This window comes from Cornus florida, unplaced genomic scaffold (assembly GCF_030987335.1).
Source record: "Cornus florida cultivar Cherokee Brave unplaced genomic scaffold, ASM3098733v1 CherokeeBrave_3.0.0_Hap2_Chr06, whole genome shotgun sequence".
Lineage (NCBI taxonomy): Eukaryota > Viridiplantae > Streptophyta > Magnoliopsida > Cornales > Cornaceae > Cornus > Cornus florida.
In genome coordinates, this window is record NW_026775576.1 from 40,817,707 (window position 1) to 40,834,967 (window position 17,261).

The 17,261-nt window shown below is 36.6% G+C and overlaps 1 pseudogene; it reads left to right on the plus strand.

Moving 5' to 3' along the window:
- Nucleotides 1-446: 446 nt before the first annotated feature.
- LOC132313976 (cytochrome P450 71AU50-like) overlaps nt 447-17,261 on the plus strand; it is a 69,103-nt pseudogene continuing 52,288 nt past the window's right edge.

The window sequence follows — 17,261 nt, forward strand, 5'->3', positions numbered from 1 at the left end:
ACAGTTCCATATTTCACAAATTAATCATTTAGTTGTGCAATTATAATTGTCACACGTTGAGCAATTATGATAAATTAATAATTGGTTGATTTATTGTATATATATATTGAGAAATATGTAATAAATGTATGATTTAACGCTTCCAAAATATAAAAACTCGTCAAAGATCGACACTTTTTAAGTATATTGAAATTTATATTGAATGGAAATTTCAATAATTAATATTCAAAATTTTTGTATTTAATTTTTTAGTTTAAAAATATTATCTTGTTACTGTTTATAAAGTAAATAACTGACTTCATAACAGTTCTTCATGTGTAAAGAGAGGATCCTCACTTGCCATCGTTTCAATGCACCATGATACCTTACATCAAGACCCAACACCCATTACACACTTGAGACCACCGTTAGTTCGTGAATGTGATGCTATTGCATTTTTAATATAATAGTGCGGTATGTGTTGCATTCCCAACGCAATGTATTTGATGTACTGTGGTTCGTGAATATTATCTATCAAGCGGGAACAAGCCATCCACTTAGTTATCGGAAAAAGAAAAAAAAAACAAAAAAGCTTAAACCTAATCATGAACACGACAAATAATATCTATGTGTGACCAAAACACAACACGTTTAGTTGGTCACTGCCTTTATCACGACAAAGACAAGATATGTTAGGTTCCAACTTTTCCATTAGTTAAATTGCACTGTCTCTACATGCTGTGAATGCTTACTTTTCTCATATAATTAACCATGTTGGCCATGGCTTCAACTTGGACAATGCTTGCATTGTTTGCACTAGCTGCTTATATTCTGCAAGCAATACCGTATACATTTTGGAATAACAAGAATGGGAAGAAATTACCTCCTGGGCCATTACCTCCTGGGCCAAGAAGCCTCCCAATTTCGGGACACCTTCATTTGTTTGGGAAGTTACCTCACCAAGATCTTCATAGGCTAGCCAAAAAATATGGTCCCATCATGTACAAGATTGTTAGTTCGCATGCAAAAAAAAAAAAAAAAAAAAAAAAAACTTTATGTTGTGGTTGGAGTGCAATCTTGACTTTTGTATTGGGGAATGAAATTTTCACCAATTTCAAAATTTTGAATTCATTCCGTGTTTTCAAACGTAACTCGAAATTCAAAATTTAATTTTTTTTTCTTCTTATAAGAGATCAAAGAGAGAAAAGAAGAACAGTAATGAAAAGGAGGAATAAACACGTTTCAACGGCATATTGATCAAGCATACATGTCTTATTCTAAATAATCTATGTTCTTAGGTTTAGTCTAATGATCTTTGATCCGCTTCTCTTACTTTTCTTTTTTCTTTTTTTAAGGCTTATCGCTTTTGTCTCTTTACTAGTTTAATTCTCCCCCTCTGTATATGTATATATATTTCTTGAAGAAACAATGTGTATTTGTAACTATATCAGTTGTGTTACTCTTTCATTTGGCTAGGGTGATGATGATTGCATTTCCTTCGAATTTGTTTTACTTCTTTTTTTGGAAGGTTAGACAAGTGCTTCTAATTTGTTTTTCCACATATCATTAGTGGTGTGTTCTCTTCTTTTAAAGTGAAAAATAGAGTGTCCAGGTCTCTTGAGGTACATTTTCAAATTCTTTGAGAGAACAAAAACAAATAAATAAAATAATTATTTTTCTAAAGTAAAATTGAAAGTATTTATGTTTTATCGTTTCATTTTATACAAACTATTTTTATCAAAAGCGTATCAACTAAATTATATTAAAAATATATATTAAAACAATTCCATATTTCACAAATTAATTGTTTAGTTGTGCAATTATAAGTGTCACACATTGAGCAATTATGATCAATAATTGGTTGATATATTGTATATATATTCAGAAAAATGTAATAAATGTATAATGAACTAAATTATATGAAAATATATATATTAAAACAATTCCATATTTCACAAATTAATCATTTAGTTGTGCAATTATAAGTGTCACACATTGAGCAATTATGATCAATAATTGATTGATATATTGTATATATATTGAAAAAAATGTAATAAATGTATGATGAACGTTTTCAGAAAATAGAACAAGACAATTTTTAAGTACATTGAATGTAAATTTCAATAATTAATATTTGATCCTCTCTTGCCATGTTTCAATGCACCCACCACACCTTACATCAAGACCCAACACCCATTACTCAATTGAGACCACCATTAGTTCGTGAATGTGACATATTCCAACACCCATTACACATTTATCCATGTGGTGCATGTGTTGCATAAGTTTTTAACATAATAGCGAGGTATGTGTTGCATTCTCAATCTATTGCATATTATCCTAATCATGCACACGACAAATATTTTCTATATGTGACCAAAACACGGCACGTTTAGTTGGTCACTTCCTTTATCATGACCAAGACCAGATATGTTAGGTTTCAACTTTTCCAGTACTTAAATAGCAATGCCTCTACGTGCTTTGAATACATACTTTTCTCCTAGAATTAACCATGTTGGCCGTGGCTTCAACTTGGACAATGCTTGCATTGTTTGCACTAGCTGCTTATATTCTGCAAGCAATATCGTATACATTTAGGAATAACATTATAACAAGAATGGGAAGAGGTTACCTCCAGGGCCAAGAGGCCTCCCAATTTTGGGACACCTTCATTTGTTAGGGAAGTTACTGTGAGTCGTACGCAGTGGAATATTGAGAAAATTTTGATTCTTTTAAAACAAATATGTGTCTTTACCAACTTTCTTTGTTTTAGGAATTAATAAATCAAAATCATGCAACATAAAATAAAGCAAAGTAAAGTTAGAGATGACACTAGGATTTTAGCGAAGAAACCCCAGTTGATAAAATACATCAGCTGTTTGTATGGGAAAAATCTCGTGGACTGTATAGTCCAAAGTAAACCGATCCACTATGCTTCAAACAAAGTACACTGAACTTTGACTCTGGCTCACACCCTATCGTTCTTCCAAACACCAACATGCTGGTAATCATCTAGCTTTGCGACTCCCCGTCCAACAGCAATGATCGGTCCTTTTGAGGGTCGCTACACCATATCAAGCTTAAAGAGTCTGCATTAAGGCGAGGGCCAAGAGTTTTACTTTTATAAAAGTCACTACTACCTTCACTAAAAATATAGTAAGGGTGAGTAGGGATCGTCCCAAGGGATTGGAGTCGTACTTGGTTGTGGAATCGCAATTAGGGTTAGTAGGTCGAGTGATCAAACAAATGGTTGGTTGGTTGATTAAACTAGAGAGCAAATTAAACTAAATAATTGAATGCAATAAAGAGTAAGTAAGAGAGAGAGAGAGATCTTGGGGTTTAGAGGTCATCACCAAGCAATGCTTTTCTACACCTCTAACTAGTGACTAATGAGGGTAATGTGTGTTGTAATATTGGTGTGTGTGTGTGTGTGTGTTTGGTTGATTCAATTAGCAAGGGTGACCAATTAAGCATACATTGGCTAATCAATATGTGAAAAGCACAATATATCTAGCAATTAAGTATATATTGTCTAAATAGCATGTGAAAAGCACAACATATCTAGCAAGTCATTAATCCTTTCATTAAGCTCACAAGTCAAATACACCACAAGGTTAGAGACATATGCTACTTGCATTCAAAAGTATGGAACATCAAACAACTAGTACGGATTGTCCCCTCATCTAACAACTATGCTACTACTACACTACAATTAAGCTAATGACATGAAATTAAACCAATTAAGCTAAGGGAGAGGTATAATCCATCAAGAAATAAGCATGGACCATCTAGAAAATCACAAGAGCATTATTTTAAGTACAATATTTTGACAATCTCTAAAACTATACCATTAATACACATAGACATGCATCAATAACATAAAAAATAGAGGCAAACACTTGAACATCTATTCTAGCATACATAGACATATGGATAGAATGAAATGATCAATTGGAAGCACTAAACCACATAAATCATTGAATAAACAAGATCTATATATATAAAAGTGTCAAAACATGTATTACAACACTAATTCCTCAATAATACACAAGATTAAGATATAGAAAGCATGCTTGGGGCTAACTCTAGCCCCAAGAGGATGTCTAGCCACTTATGGTGATGTTGCTCCAACCCTCAAGGGCTAACTCCATGGAAGAAATTTGCTCCTTGGTTAATGAAAAGTCTCCAATGGTGTTTCTAGCCTCCTCCTCCTCTAAACTTGCTCTCCAAGATAATAAACCCTAGAATTGTATATGTCTAAAAAAGTGCATTATATTCCTTTTATAGGTAGGTCAAGTGACACACAAAATGAGTTGGGGTCGTGCAAAGAATATTCTTTAATGATTGGATAGAGGACGGATTGAACAAGTTGGAAATTTAACTTTTTTGCACTGGAGGAAGTTCGATCAATCGAACCTTGGACTTGGATCGATCGAACTGGCTGAGATCCATCGAACTTAGGCTGGATCGATCCAACTGGTTGAGCTTTTTAGGAAAAGACAAATCCGAGATATTTTTGGGAAAAGGACAAAAGTGGTTAGTGAGGGGTACAGCTGTGGATAAGATTAATCATTTGAATAAGAACAAAAGTGTTCGATCGATCGAAGGAAGGTGTTGGATCAATCGAACTTTGGACTTTTTGCTTTGGGTCAAGGCTTGGATCTATCTTGAAGTGCTGAGATCGATCAGTGTTTGATCGATTAAACCTTGAAGTTGGATCGATCGAACTTTGCTGCTTCCCACCTTTAGCTTCATTTGCTTCCTTTTTTCTCCACTTTGCTCCTTTCTTTGTTTAATCCCAGAATTGCTTCAATTAAGCTCTTATTTGGCTGAGTTAGCTTATTTTCGGGATAACTGCCTGAAAATGGAAATAATACGAAATCAATCTAAAACGGTAAAGTAAGATAGGTAAAGGTACTATAATGCCTAAGCTTAAGGGGTTTAAATACGCACTTTTCAGCGCTCATCACACCCCCAAACTTAAATATTGTTAGTCCCTAGCAATGAACTAGAAAGTAAAGGAATGAAATGAACAACTATACAAGTATGAATCTAGAAAACAATAAATGGATAACGCCACTTTCGTAGGGAACACGATTGCACTTAGCACATACAACAAGCCTTTTAAACCCTTAGATTACCCCTAGTGCATGAGTGAAGTCTCGTGAGGGTTTCCAGAAATGATACCCATAAACATTAAGCTCATTCTTTCAAAAGAGACACCAATATTGCAAACAAGCATTGGGAGAAAACTGCCTCAAGTATGCAAATTTTCAACCATTTCCAAGCAATCTCCCAAAATTTCAACATCAAGCAAACAAGTATGATCCTCCACACATCAAGAAAATGATCATGCAAATCAAAACAACTCTGGAATCCTTTTTGAATGTACCGGCATCAAATATGTTGCTATCTTAGCCAACTAAAGAATTAATCACATCCTTACCCTCAAACTAGCACACAAATCTAGTACCGATCATTAAGACAAAAAGTGCACCTTTTATTAAAGCTTCATTCATCTATGTGTGCTTATTCTTTTTTTATTTTATTTTATTTTTTATTTTTATTTTTTATTTTTTAGGATCAAAGATGGAAGCATGGTGCTGTGTTGATCTATTAAGCTTTTTAGTGATTCATGAGGTCGAGTGTTAGGTCAATGACTCCCAAACCAGATGGCTTTAGGGCATTAGGCATTCAAATACCCCTACGGACTTACAAGCTCAAATCAACTAGGCTACAAATCAAGACAAACTCCATCTAATCATTTCACACTTCTCACCTTTTGGGAGAAGTCCTCACTTTTTATTGCTTTTGCAACTTTTTTTTTTTTTTTTTTCAATCAAGTTCAATTATTAACCTAGAGTTTGGGCCCTCCACCTTTCATCGCAAGAAAGTTCAATGCTTAATGAGGGTAGAATCCCGGCTACTTAGTGAAAAACAGGTTGTTATCCACCTTTATTAAGAATGAAAGTTTTCAATGCATTACTAGTCCAATTGAGATATAACCAATTCAATAATCAACAAAGCATGTACCCCACAAATGAATGCTAATGTGCGCCGGTGCTAGTGTAGAATCCTAGAATGAATCTCAAAACAATCACAAAATCAAGATGATGTGGACCACGAGTGCAAGCAAGATATCAATCTTTCGAAAAATTTACTCCTAAATGGCATCCCTAAGGCATACAAGGAGTATTGGACTCTCAAGTCAAGCAATTTTTTAAATTTTAAGCAATATAGTCCTCCAAAGATCAAAATCATAGCTAGATATGGACCAATCATAGAAATATCCCTCAAATACACAAGTCATGCTCAAAATTTTAAATTTAAAACTAACACTGTAAAACACCATTCCCCCCAAACTTAAATGGCACAATGTCCTCAATGTGCAAGAGAATAAGGGAAAGAGTATACCAGTACAACTAAGGCATAGAATGATCGGGACTGAAGTATCCAAAGTGGGTGGCATGCCCCCCCTCCCCCCAAACTTGGATGAACTGTGGTCCTGAAAATTGGTACTTGGATAAACTCATCAGATAACAAAATGGGATAATTAGTGTACAGTGGACATGCAAGTGTGAATGGGATAAACAGATAAAGAGATGAGAGAGGTATAAAAGTGGTCCTGAAAATCGGGTAGCACTCTCTCATTGAAATCACTGTGATGCACCTGATGGAGTTAAAAGGACAGATGTATCAATAAAAGCATACGACATCCATCATAGATAAAACAACAATAAAGTGCAATACATCCAATGTCAAAGCCGACAGACCCGGCTGCAAAAATAATAGTATCACAAGTGTAGTAGACACACAACATAGATAGAGAGCATAAAAAGATAAAGAGACTGGGAGTATCAGGCAGAGGGAACTCCGCGGATCTCCCTTGGTAAGTCATCAATGGCAGTCAAGATCTTCGTACGGAGGTGAGCAATGTCAGCTCTAATAGCGGCCATCATATTCAGATGAAGGGTAGCAATGTCAGCTCTAAGGGCAATCAGCATATCCTCCAAACTCTGAAGGTGCTCTTCTAAGTGACATATCTGATCATGAGCCTCAGCTGTGGCTGAGGGAGAAGAACTGTCATTCTTAGTCATGGTCTGCAAAAAAGAAATCTTGCAATTGAAGTTAGTGCCAGAATAAGAAATTTTAAGCACAATATAGAAACATGTATGTCGAGTAAAATAGACAAAACAGATATGACATGAATCTATGCAAGTGGTAGGATGTGAGGTATGCTAAGCAATATAAGTATGAAATACATCCAATGTGGAGTATCACAGGCATTAGGCATATATAAGATAGCATGAACATAAGATATGAAGAATGAAGTGTGTGTGTGAGATCTGTGAAATTCAATCGATCAGAAAAAGAAGTGGGATCGATCACAAAAGTTGGATCGATCGAAAATAAGTGAGATCGATCTCACAACTTCGATCGATCTGAGACACAAGTTTGATTGATCGAACTGTGTTCTGTGTAAAATGAGAAGTCACAGATCTGTGACTATGGGAGCACGGGACCCACACGAACATGTTCGTAGGTCCATCAACACAACAATCATCAATCCCAATCACCTAGAATGTCTCACACTCCCAAAAATTAAAGTAACTCATTACAATGGTCACGGTATAAAGAAGAATATAGACATAGATACATGAAAAGCTTAAAACTTCATCCATGGCCAACAATCATCATGAATATTGGAACGGATCAAACACTTAAAGCATACTCTTAACAAATTGAGGTGTGAAATCAATAATGGGGTCTCGGATCTTACCTTGAATCAAAAAGAGGAGAGATGAAATGTGAAGAGGAAGAAGATCCGAGAAGAGGGAGAGATCGACACCTGGTTCACTTCGGAGATCTCACCGGAGATGGAGGAAATGGGTGAGGTTACGGCGGCGTAGGAACTAGGGTTTGGAAATAAGGGAGAATGAGATCTTATCCTCTATTTAAAAACTGTCGCTCATAAGTTCGATCGATCGAACTAGAATCTCAGATTGATCGAACTTTGAATGATCTCTTCACAAAGTATTTTTGGATTTTTTTTTTTTTTTAATAAACAAAATGAACTGAAATGAAAATTAAATAAAATAAAATAAATAAAAATGAAAATATTTTTGGATATTTGAAATTTGAAAAGTCAAAACAAAGTCAAACAATGAAATGGAGAACTGAGATCGATCGGAACAAGAGTTCAATCGATCAGACAGAGAGCAAAAATATGTAGGTTTTTGGTTCAGAAAATTGGCTAAGTGTTGGAACTTAAAGATGGATTGAACTTGGAAGTTGGATCGATCGAAGAACTTCAGATCGATCTTGGAATGTTTCGATCGATGAGATAGGGAGGTGAAATATACAGGTTGATGCAGGCTCAAAATTTTTCTAAGTGTTGAATCATGAGATCGATCGAACTTGGAAGTTGGATCGATCGAAGGTCTCTTGATCGATCTAAGAATTGGTTCGAACGATGGGCCAGAGAGGTGATTTGGATGCAGGTTTCTGCAGGTCGAAAAATTTTCTAAGTGTTGGATGCAAAATGGAGTTCGATCGATTGAACTCAGGTTTGAGATCGATCGAACTATGCAGAATGCTCAATAATGACATGAAAGCTCATGCAATCCTCACCAAAGTTCCTTGCAATGCATATGAACCAATAATAAGTATCTAGACTTATCAAGAAATGAAATTTAAGATAGAAATGGGGGAGGAATAGGGTTTTGACACCCTACGAAATGTCTTTGTTAGTCTTTAATGTCTCTAGCAAGACATTGGGCTCTTTTAGCCCGGATCAAAGATCTTATAATGCATCCCCTCCTTATTGGGGGTGATGGGTGCCTTAAACTTTTCCCAACAAATGGTTCTTTGAAGAACTTGTTGGATTAAGCTCAAAAGGAGCTTTTGGTTGCTTGTCAATGCAATCTTCTATGTGTTCATACACTGGGTCAACTAGATGTGCAGCTTCCAAATGTCTTTGAAAGACTTGACCCTCAATGTAAGGTTTTAACCTTTGTCTATTAACTTTGAAAATGTTCCCCTTCTTCAAGTTTTTTATTTCAAATGCCCCATGAGGTGCAACAGAGATGATTTCATAAGGACCCTCCCATTTGGTTTTCAATTTCCCAGGAAAGAGTTTCAGTCTAGAGTTTCAAAGACTTTTTCACAATATGCTTATCATGAAAGGCTTTGGTTCGTTCTTTGTAGATTTTGGCATTATCATAAGCATTGTGTCTCAACTCTTCTAACTCACTCAATTGAAGTAGCCTATTCTCTCTGGCTTTATCAAGGTCAAAATTGAGCTTTTTAACTGCCCATAAGGCTTTATGCTCTAGCTCAACCGGAAGATGGCAAGGCTTTCCATATACAAGTCTATAAGGAGACATGCCAATGAGAGTCTTGTATGTCATCCGATAAGCCCACAAAGCATCATTCAGCTTTCTTGACCAATCCTTCTGGGTGGTGTTAACCGTTTTCTCAAGAATATGCTTAATTTCCCAGTTAGACACTTCGACTTGCCCGTTTGTTTGAGGATGGTAAGGAGTGGCTACCTTATGAGTGACGGAGTATTTAAGAAATAAGTACCTCAAGAATTGATTGCAAAATGTTTTCCTCCATCACTTATTATAGCCCTTGGCATACCGAAACGAGCAAAGTTATTGGATTTGATGAATTGAATGACCACGGAGTGGTCATTCATTTTGGTATCACATGCTTCCACCCACTTGGAAACATAATCAACAGCAAAAAGAATGTATTGAAAACCATAGGACATAGGAAATGGACCCATAAAATCAATGCCCCATATATTAAAGATCTCAACAACAAGTATATTGGTCAAGGGCATCATATCTCTTCTAGACATTGTCCCTATCTTTTGACATCTCTCACATGATTTGCAAAAATTATAGGCATCTCTATGAATAGTAGGCCAAAAGAGCCCACTTTGAAGAACCTTCAAGGTGGCCTTCTTTGCACTAAAATGCCGACCACATGCAAGAGTGTGACAAAACACTAGGATGCTTAGAATTTCACTCTCTGGAATGCATCTTCTCACAATTTGATCCGAACAATATTAGTATAAGACAGGGTCTTTCCAATAGTAATTCCGGATGTTGACAAAGAAACGATTCTTTTCGTTCTTCGACTAAGAAGTTGGTAGCTTGCCTACTACCAAATAATTCACAATGTCGGCAAACCAAGGCATTTTTCCATTAGAAATTTGAAAGAGTTGTTCATCTGGAAAAGAGTCACAGATTGGTAGACTAGGGAAAGGCTCTATTGCTAACCTAGAAAGATGATCGGCAACTACATTTTCGGTGCCTTTCTTGTCCTTGATTTCAAAATCGAATTCCTGAAGAAGCAAAATCCATCTAATTAGCTTAGGTTTTGTTTCCCTTTTTGTCAATAGATGTCTCAAGGTGGCATGATCAAAATAAACAACAACCTTGGACCCTAAAAGATAGGAATGAAATTTATCAAGAGCATACACTATGGCAAGTAATTCTTTCTCGGTAGTGGAGTATTTCAATTGAGCTCCCGAGAAAGTTTTACTTACATAGTATATGGCACAAGGAAGCTTACCCACTCTTTGTCCCAAAACTGCCCCCATGGCATAATCAGAAGCATCACATATGATTTCAAATGGCAATGACTAATTGGGAGGTTGCATGATAGGAGCAGATGATAATAATTCACATAATTTATGAAAAGCGTCTAGGCATGCTTGGTCAAAGACAAAAGGAGTTTCCTTGGCGAGAAGATTGCACAAGGGTTGAGCAATTTTGCTAAAGTCTTTGATAAAATGGCGGTAAAAGCCAGCATGACCTAGAAAGAAGCGAACCTCTCTCACTATTGAAGGTGGAGGCAATTCAGAAATAAGCTCGACCTTCACTTTATCTACCTCTATTCCTCTCCTTGAGATAACGTGACCCAACATAATACCCTCTTGAATCATAAAATGGCTTTTTTCCCAGCTAAGTACAAGGTTGGTTTCACGACATCTCTTAACCGCTTGATCTAAATTTTTGAGGCATGCACTAAATGAAGACCCAAAAATAGAAAAATCATCCATGAAAACCTCTAGATACTCTTCCACCATATCCGAGAAAATTAACATCATACACCTTTGGAATGTGGCGGGTGCATTGCACAAACCAAAAGGCATCCGTCTGTAAGCAAATGTGCCGAATGGACATGTAAATGTGGTTTTCTCTTGGTCTAGTGGGTCGAGGGCTACTTGATTGTACCTTGAATAGCCATCAAGGAAGCAATAATATTTTTGCCTGGCCAATCTCTCTAGAATTTGATCAATGAATGGCAAAGGGAAGTGATCCTTTCTAGTGGCGGCATTCAATTTGCGGTAATCAATGCATACACGCCATGAATTGGCAGTACGCTTAGAGATTTCCTCACCCTTTGCATTTTCCACCACCATAATCCCTGACTTTTTGGGAACTACTTGAGTTGGACTCACCCATTTGCTGTCGGAGATTGGGTAAATGATTCCGGCATCTATGAGTTTGATAACTTCCTTCTTAACTACCTCCTTCATGTTTGGATTAAGTCTCCTTTTGGCATCCCTAAAGGGTTTTGTATCATCTTCCATAAGTATGCGGTGCATACAAATAGAAGGGTCAATTCCCTTAAGATCTGCCATACTCTATCATATGGCTTCCTTATTTTCTTTAAGCACACTTAAGAGAGCATCTTCTTGGTCTTTTTCAAGACTTGAAGAAATGATAACCGGAAGAGTCTCTTTCGATCCTAAGAATGCATACTTGAGATTGGAAGGTAGAGTTTTAAGTTCAAGAATTAGTGGAGAGACTAAAGATGAGACCAGTGGAGTGCTAGAGAGTGGAGGAAGAGGTTCTATTGAGGTTGTCCAAGATGGAAAATCTAAGCTTACAACAGATTCCATGAGATTGCTTACTTCATTCATTGATTTTTCATCATCAAATCCACAACTTCCATACATTTCAAGAAGGCAAGAGGCTAGAGGATCATCAGATAAAAGAGATGAAAGACTATCCTCAATTGGTTGTTTCATTAGCATCGCTGGAATCGATTCCTCAATAACCTCATCTAGAATACCCCGATGTAGGGTTTGCTTCCACACAAAATTGGGCTTTTGGATTCCTTTCAGGTTGACTAGGCAATTTCCCAATTTTTCTTGCATTCAATGCATTAGCTATGGTCCCAATTTAGGATTCAAGTTTTGATATAGATTGAGAGTGGGAATGCAACAAGTTGGTATCCTTTTCTAAGCTACCCAAGGCCATCAAAACCTTGTCTTCAAATGTGGAATTACTAGAAAGTGCTTGACGATAATGGAAGCCAACTTAGGAATCATACATTTGAGGATGTGAGAAGTCATTCATTCTTTGATGATGGAAAGAAGAAGAGACGAACCCTTGAGAACCTCCATTTCTTTTATAAGGTGGAATGTATTTTCTTTGAAGGTTTTTAGCTTGATAAGGGCTTTCATTCCACAATGGAACATATGCTTTTGAATAAAGGTGAGCAAATGTGGCATTAACTTGTTCAAAGTGTTCATTAACAACATGTCCATGGGGACAATTGAAAGTAGTATGCAAAACACTTGAACATGTCATGCAAGGCTCACAAAGATGAGTTGTATGATGAAAAGGAGATACATTGATAACCGGTTTTTGATTCAACAAGAATTGATCAAGTTTTTGAGAATGAGTTTTAACCTCGGCTACAAGTTCCCTTGAATTTTCAATTTGACACACTGTTACACTTTTCTCCTTTTTAGTAAAACCATGATCAAGTCGAGAAGTGTAATATTTGTGCAAAGAATTTTTACTCATTTTTTTAAAAAGGTGTCAAATGTCATCTTCATGTTTTCCAAAATATGAATCTCCACATGAGGTATCAACTATGTCCTTTTGCATGTTGGATAGGCTTTCATGGAAGTATTGGACAACTTGCCTTTTTGGAATACCATGATGTGGACACTTTCTTAGCAAGTCATTCAATCTCTCCCAAGCCTCATGCAACAACTCTCCTTCCCTTTGAGAAAATTTTCTAATTGAAGCGCACATTACAACGCTCAAACTTATGAGGTAATTTTTTAAAAAAAACTCATTTTGCATTTATGCCCAAGATGTTATTGAATTTAACCCTAAAGTGTTGAACCAATGCTTTGCTTTATTTTTAAGTGTGAAAGGGAAAAGGATTAATTTGAGAACTTCCTCCGGTATATCTATGTACCTCACGGTGGAACATAGTTTAAGAAATTCACTAAGATGCCTATATGGTTCCTCTTCATCCAAGCTATAAAAGAGTAGACACATTTGAATGGTCTCGGGCTTGATTTCATATTGATTAGCCTCAAAATTAGGCAACACAATGCAAGTAGGTACATGGTAAGCATGAAGATTATAATGATCACGAAGGACTATTGGAGGAATTGGAGCTTGAACTCCGGGGTCACGTTGATTAAGAGGTAGGTTTTGCATGAAGCGTGGGCCTAAGTAAGCACTCCTCCTTTGCAACAAATCAACAATCAACAAACTTCCTCCACATACAATGTTCCAATACTCTCATGCTTTGATAACAATGCAAAGAAAAGCAAATTGCCTCCACGCAGGCTCACGATTTATCTAAGAAATTAAAAAAATAATAATAATAAGCCTCTACGCGGGCCGAAGATTTAACTAAGGGATTGAGTAAGAAAGTCTCACAAAGGTCCTTTAGCACTTCAACTCCAAATTTAAAGCTTAGCTTAGCAATTTTTTTAAATTTTAGCACTTTTCCTTTCTTGCTTAGCTCCTTTACTTGATGGCTCCTTTGCTTGCCTCCTAGCTCAATGCTCCTTATCAAAGATGAACAAACACAATAAGTAATCTAAAGAAAAATAAAAATAAAGTAAAGACACGATCAAAAGAGTACTAATTCCTAATTAATTCAACAAATACTATGTTGCCTAATCCCCGGCAACGGCGCCAAAAACTGATCGGTCCTTTTGAGGGTCGCTATACCATATCAAGCTTAAAGGGTGTGCATTAAGACCAGGGCTAAGAGTTTTACATCTATAAAAGCCACTACTACCTTCACTAAAAATATTACAAGGGTGAGTAGGGATCGTCCCAAGGGATTGGAGTCGTACTTGGTTGTGGAATCGTAATTAGGGTTAGTAGGTCGAGTGATCAAACAAATGGTTGGTTGGTTGATTAAACTAGAGAGCAAATTAAACTAAATAATTGAATGCAATAAAGAGTAAGTAAGAGAGAGAGAGATCTTGGGGTTTAGAGGTCATCACCAAGCAATGTTTAATTACACCTCTAACTAGTGACTAATGAGTGTAATGTGTGTTGCAATATTGGTGTGTGTGTGTGTGTGTTTGGTTGATTCAATTAGCAAGGGTGACTAATTAAGCATACATTGTCTAATCAACATGTGAAAAGCACAATATATCTAGCAATTAAGTATATATTGTCTAAATAGCATGTGAAAAGCATAACATATCTAGCAAGTCATTAATCCTTTCATTAAGCTCACAAGCCAAATATACTACAAGGTTAGAGACATATGCTACGTGCATTCAAAAGTATGGAACATCAAACAACTAGCACGGATTGTCCTCTCATCTAACAACTATGCTACCACTACACTACAATTAAGCTAATGACATGAAATTAAACTAATTAAGCTAAGGGAGACGTATAATCCATCAAGAAATGAGCATGGACCATCTAGAAGATCACAAGAGCATTTTTTTAAGCACAATGTTTTGACAATCTCTAAATCTATAGCATTAATACACATAGACATGCATCAATAACATAAGAAATAGAGGCAAACACATGAACGTCTATTCTAGCATACATAGACATATGGATAGAATGAAATGATCAATTGGAAGCATTAAACCACATAAATCATTGAATAAACAAGATCTATATATATATAAGTGTCAAAACATGTATTACAACACTAATCCCTCAATAATACACAAGATTAAGATATAGAAAGCATGCTTGGGGCTAACTCTAGCCCCAAGAGGATGTCTAGCCACTCATGGTGATGTTGCTCCAACCCTCAAGGGTTAACTCCATGGAAGAGATTTGCTTCTTGGTTGATGAAGAGTCTCCAATGGTGTCTCTAGCCTCCTTCTCCTCCAAACTTTCTCTCCAAGAGAATAAACCCTATAATTGTATATGTCTCAAAAAGTGCATCATATTCCTTTTATAGGTAGGTCAAGTGACACACAAAATGAGCTGGGGTCGTGCAAAGAACATTCTCTAATGATTGGATAGAGGACGGATTGAACAAGCTGGAAATTTAACTTTTTCGCACTGGAGGAAGTTCGATCGATCGAACCTTGGACTTGGATCGATCGAACTGGCTGAGATCCATCGAACTTAGGTTGGATCGATCCAACTGGTTGAGCTTTTTAGGAAAAGACAAATTCGAGATATTTTGGGAGATATTTTTGGGAAAAGGACAAAAGTGGTTAGTGGGTGGTACAGCTGTGGATAAGATCAATCATTTGAATAAGAACAAAAGTGTTCGATCGATCGAAGGGTGGTATTGGATCAATCGAACTTTGGACTTTTTGCTTTAGGTCAAGGCTTGGATCTATCTTGAAGTGCTGAGATCGATCAGTGTTCGATCGATCGGACCTTGAAGTTGGATCGATCGAACTTTGCTACTTCCCACCTTTGGCTTCATTTGCTTCCTTCTTTCTCCACTTTGCTCTTTTCTTTATTTAATCCTAGAATTGCTTCAATTAAGCTCTTATTTGGCTGAGTTAGCTTATTTTCGGGATAAGTGCGTGAAAATGGAAATAATACGAAATCAATCTAAAACGATAAAGTAAGATAGATAAAGGTACTATAATGCCTAAGCTTAAGGGGTTTAAATACGCACTTTTCAGCACTCATGAAGCAACTTGACCTCAGGCTTATGCTTGATATTTGTAGAAGAGTAGCATGTAGATTGAACAACACTCCACGAGTGCTCCAACCCTTTCAAACTGCGATCGCTTTTACTTCTATTCTTCAATCGTCTGAATTCGGTGTAGAAGTAGATCTGCTTTTGTCTGATCACTACAAGAAATGGTGCTATTAGGGACCAAAAAAATTGTCCCTATAGGTGCCCAAACTGTCCCTAATACCTTTTTGGGATGGCAGATGCAACCGTCTCTATATGCAGCGTCCTAAAAGGGTTTTAGGGACGGATTAATTGGGACGGAATAGAACTCCGTCCCAATTGAGTATTAGGGACTGAATTTGATTATCCGTCCCAATTGAGCATTAGGGACGGAATTAAATTCCATCCCAATTGAGCATTAGGGACAAAGTTTTATTCTGTCCCAATTGAGCATTAGGGACGGACTTAAATTCCGTCCTAATTGAGCAATAGGGACAGAGCTTTATTCTGTCCCAATTGAGCATTAGGGACGGAATTAAATTGATGTATATATATATATATATATATATATATATATTTTGACACATGCTATATTATTCGATTCATATCTTCATCCATTCATAATCTACCTACTATATTCATTCATAATCTACTTCTACACAAACTAAATTTAATGTCAACCATTAATTAAAATATATATAGGTTGTTCAAATTACACTTCTAGCAATTCTCAAAACAGTACCAAAAAAACATCATATGTAATCCCAAAAAATTCATTTCTAATCAAAAACTTTCTTGGCCTTGCACTTGACTTTCTTATACTGCCTTTGGAAAAGGTGTAGTAGCTGTCACCTATTTGTGTGCCTAGCTATTAGAAAATGCTATCAAAAACGTAGTTTCTAAACTTCAATGTCTGAAATCATTGATCATGTATTGCAGGCTCGGATTGAAATGGTTGGTACGGATGACCAAATGCCCCAAACATTGGTGGCTGAGGACTATTTAATAGACATCCAAATGGTCCATAAGTTGACGGCTGTAGCTGCGGCTGTGGGCTACCAAACGAAGGTCGATGCACGCCAAATTGTGTGAACATAAGCTGAGAAGACATTTTGTTTTGATTCTCCGTAAGACTAGCCACAGTTTCCTTCAAATCATTTATGGAATCTTCAGCTCTATCAGCCCTCCTCCTCTCAGCTTCTAATTCTGCCACCAATTCTGCAATATTAGCATTCCTCTTACGTCCTTGTGGAGCCTTCTTTCCATGACCAAACCCGCAAAAATAAGTACCCTTTCCTTTTCCAAGACAATTCTCTAATATCTGCTTATCCACTGGAATTGGACTACTAGCATCCACATTAATAAATTCCTTTGATTGGGCA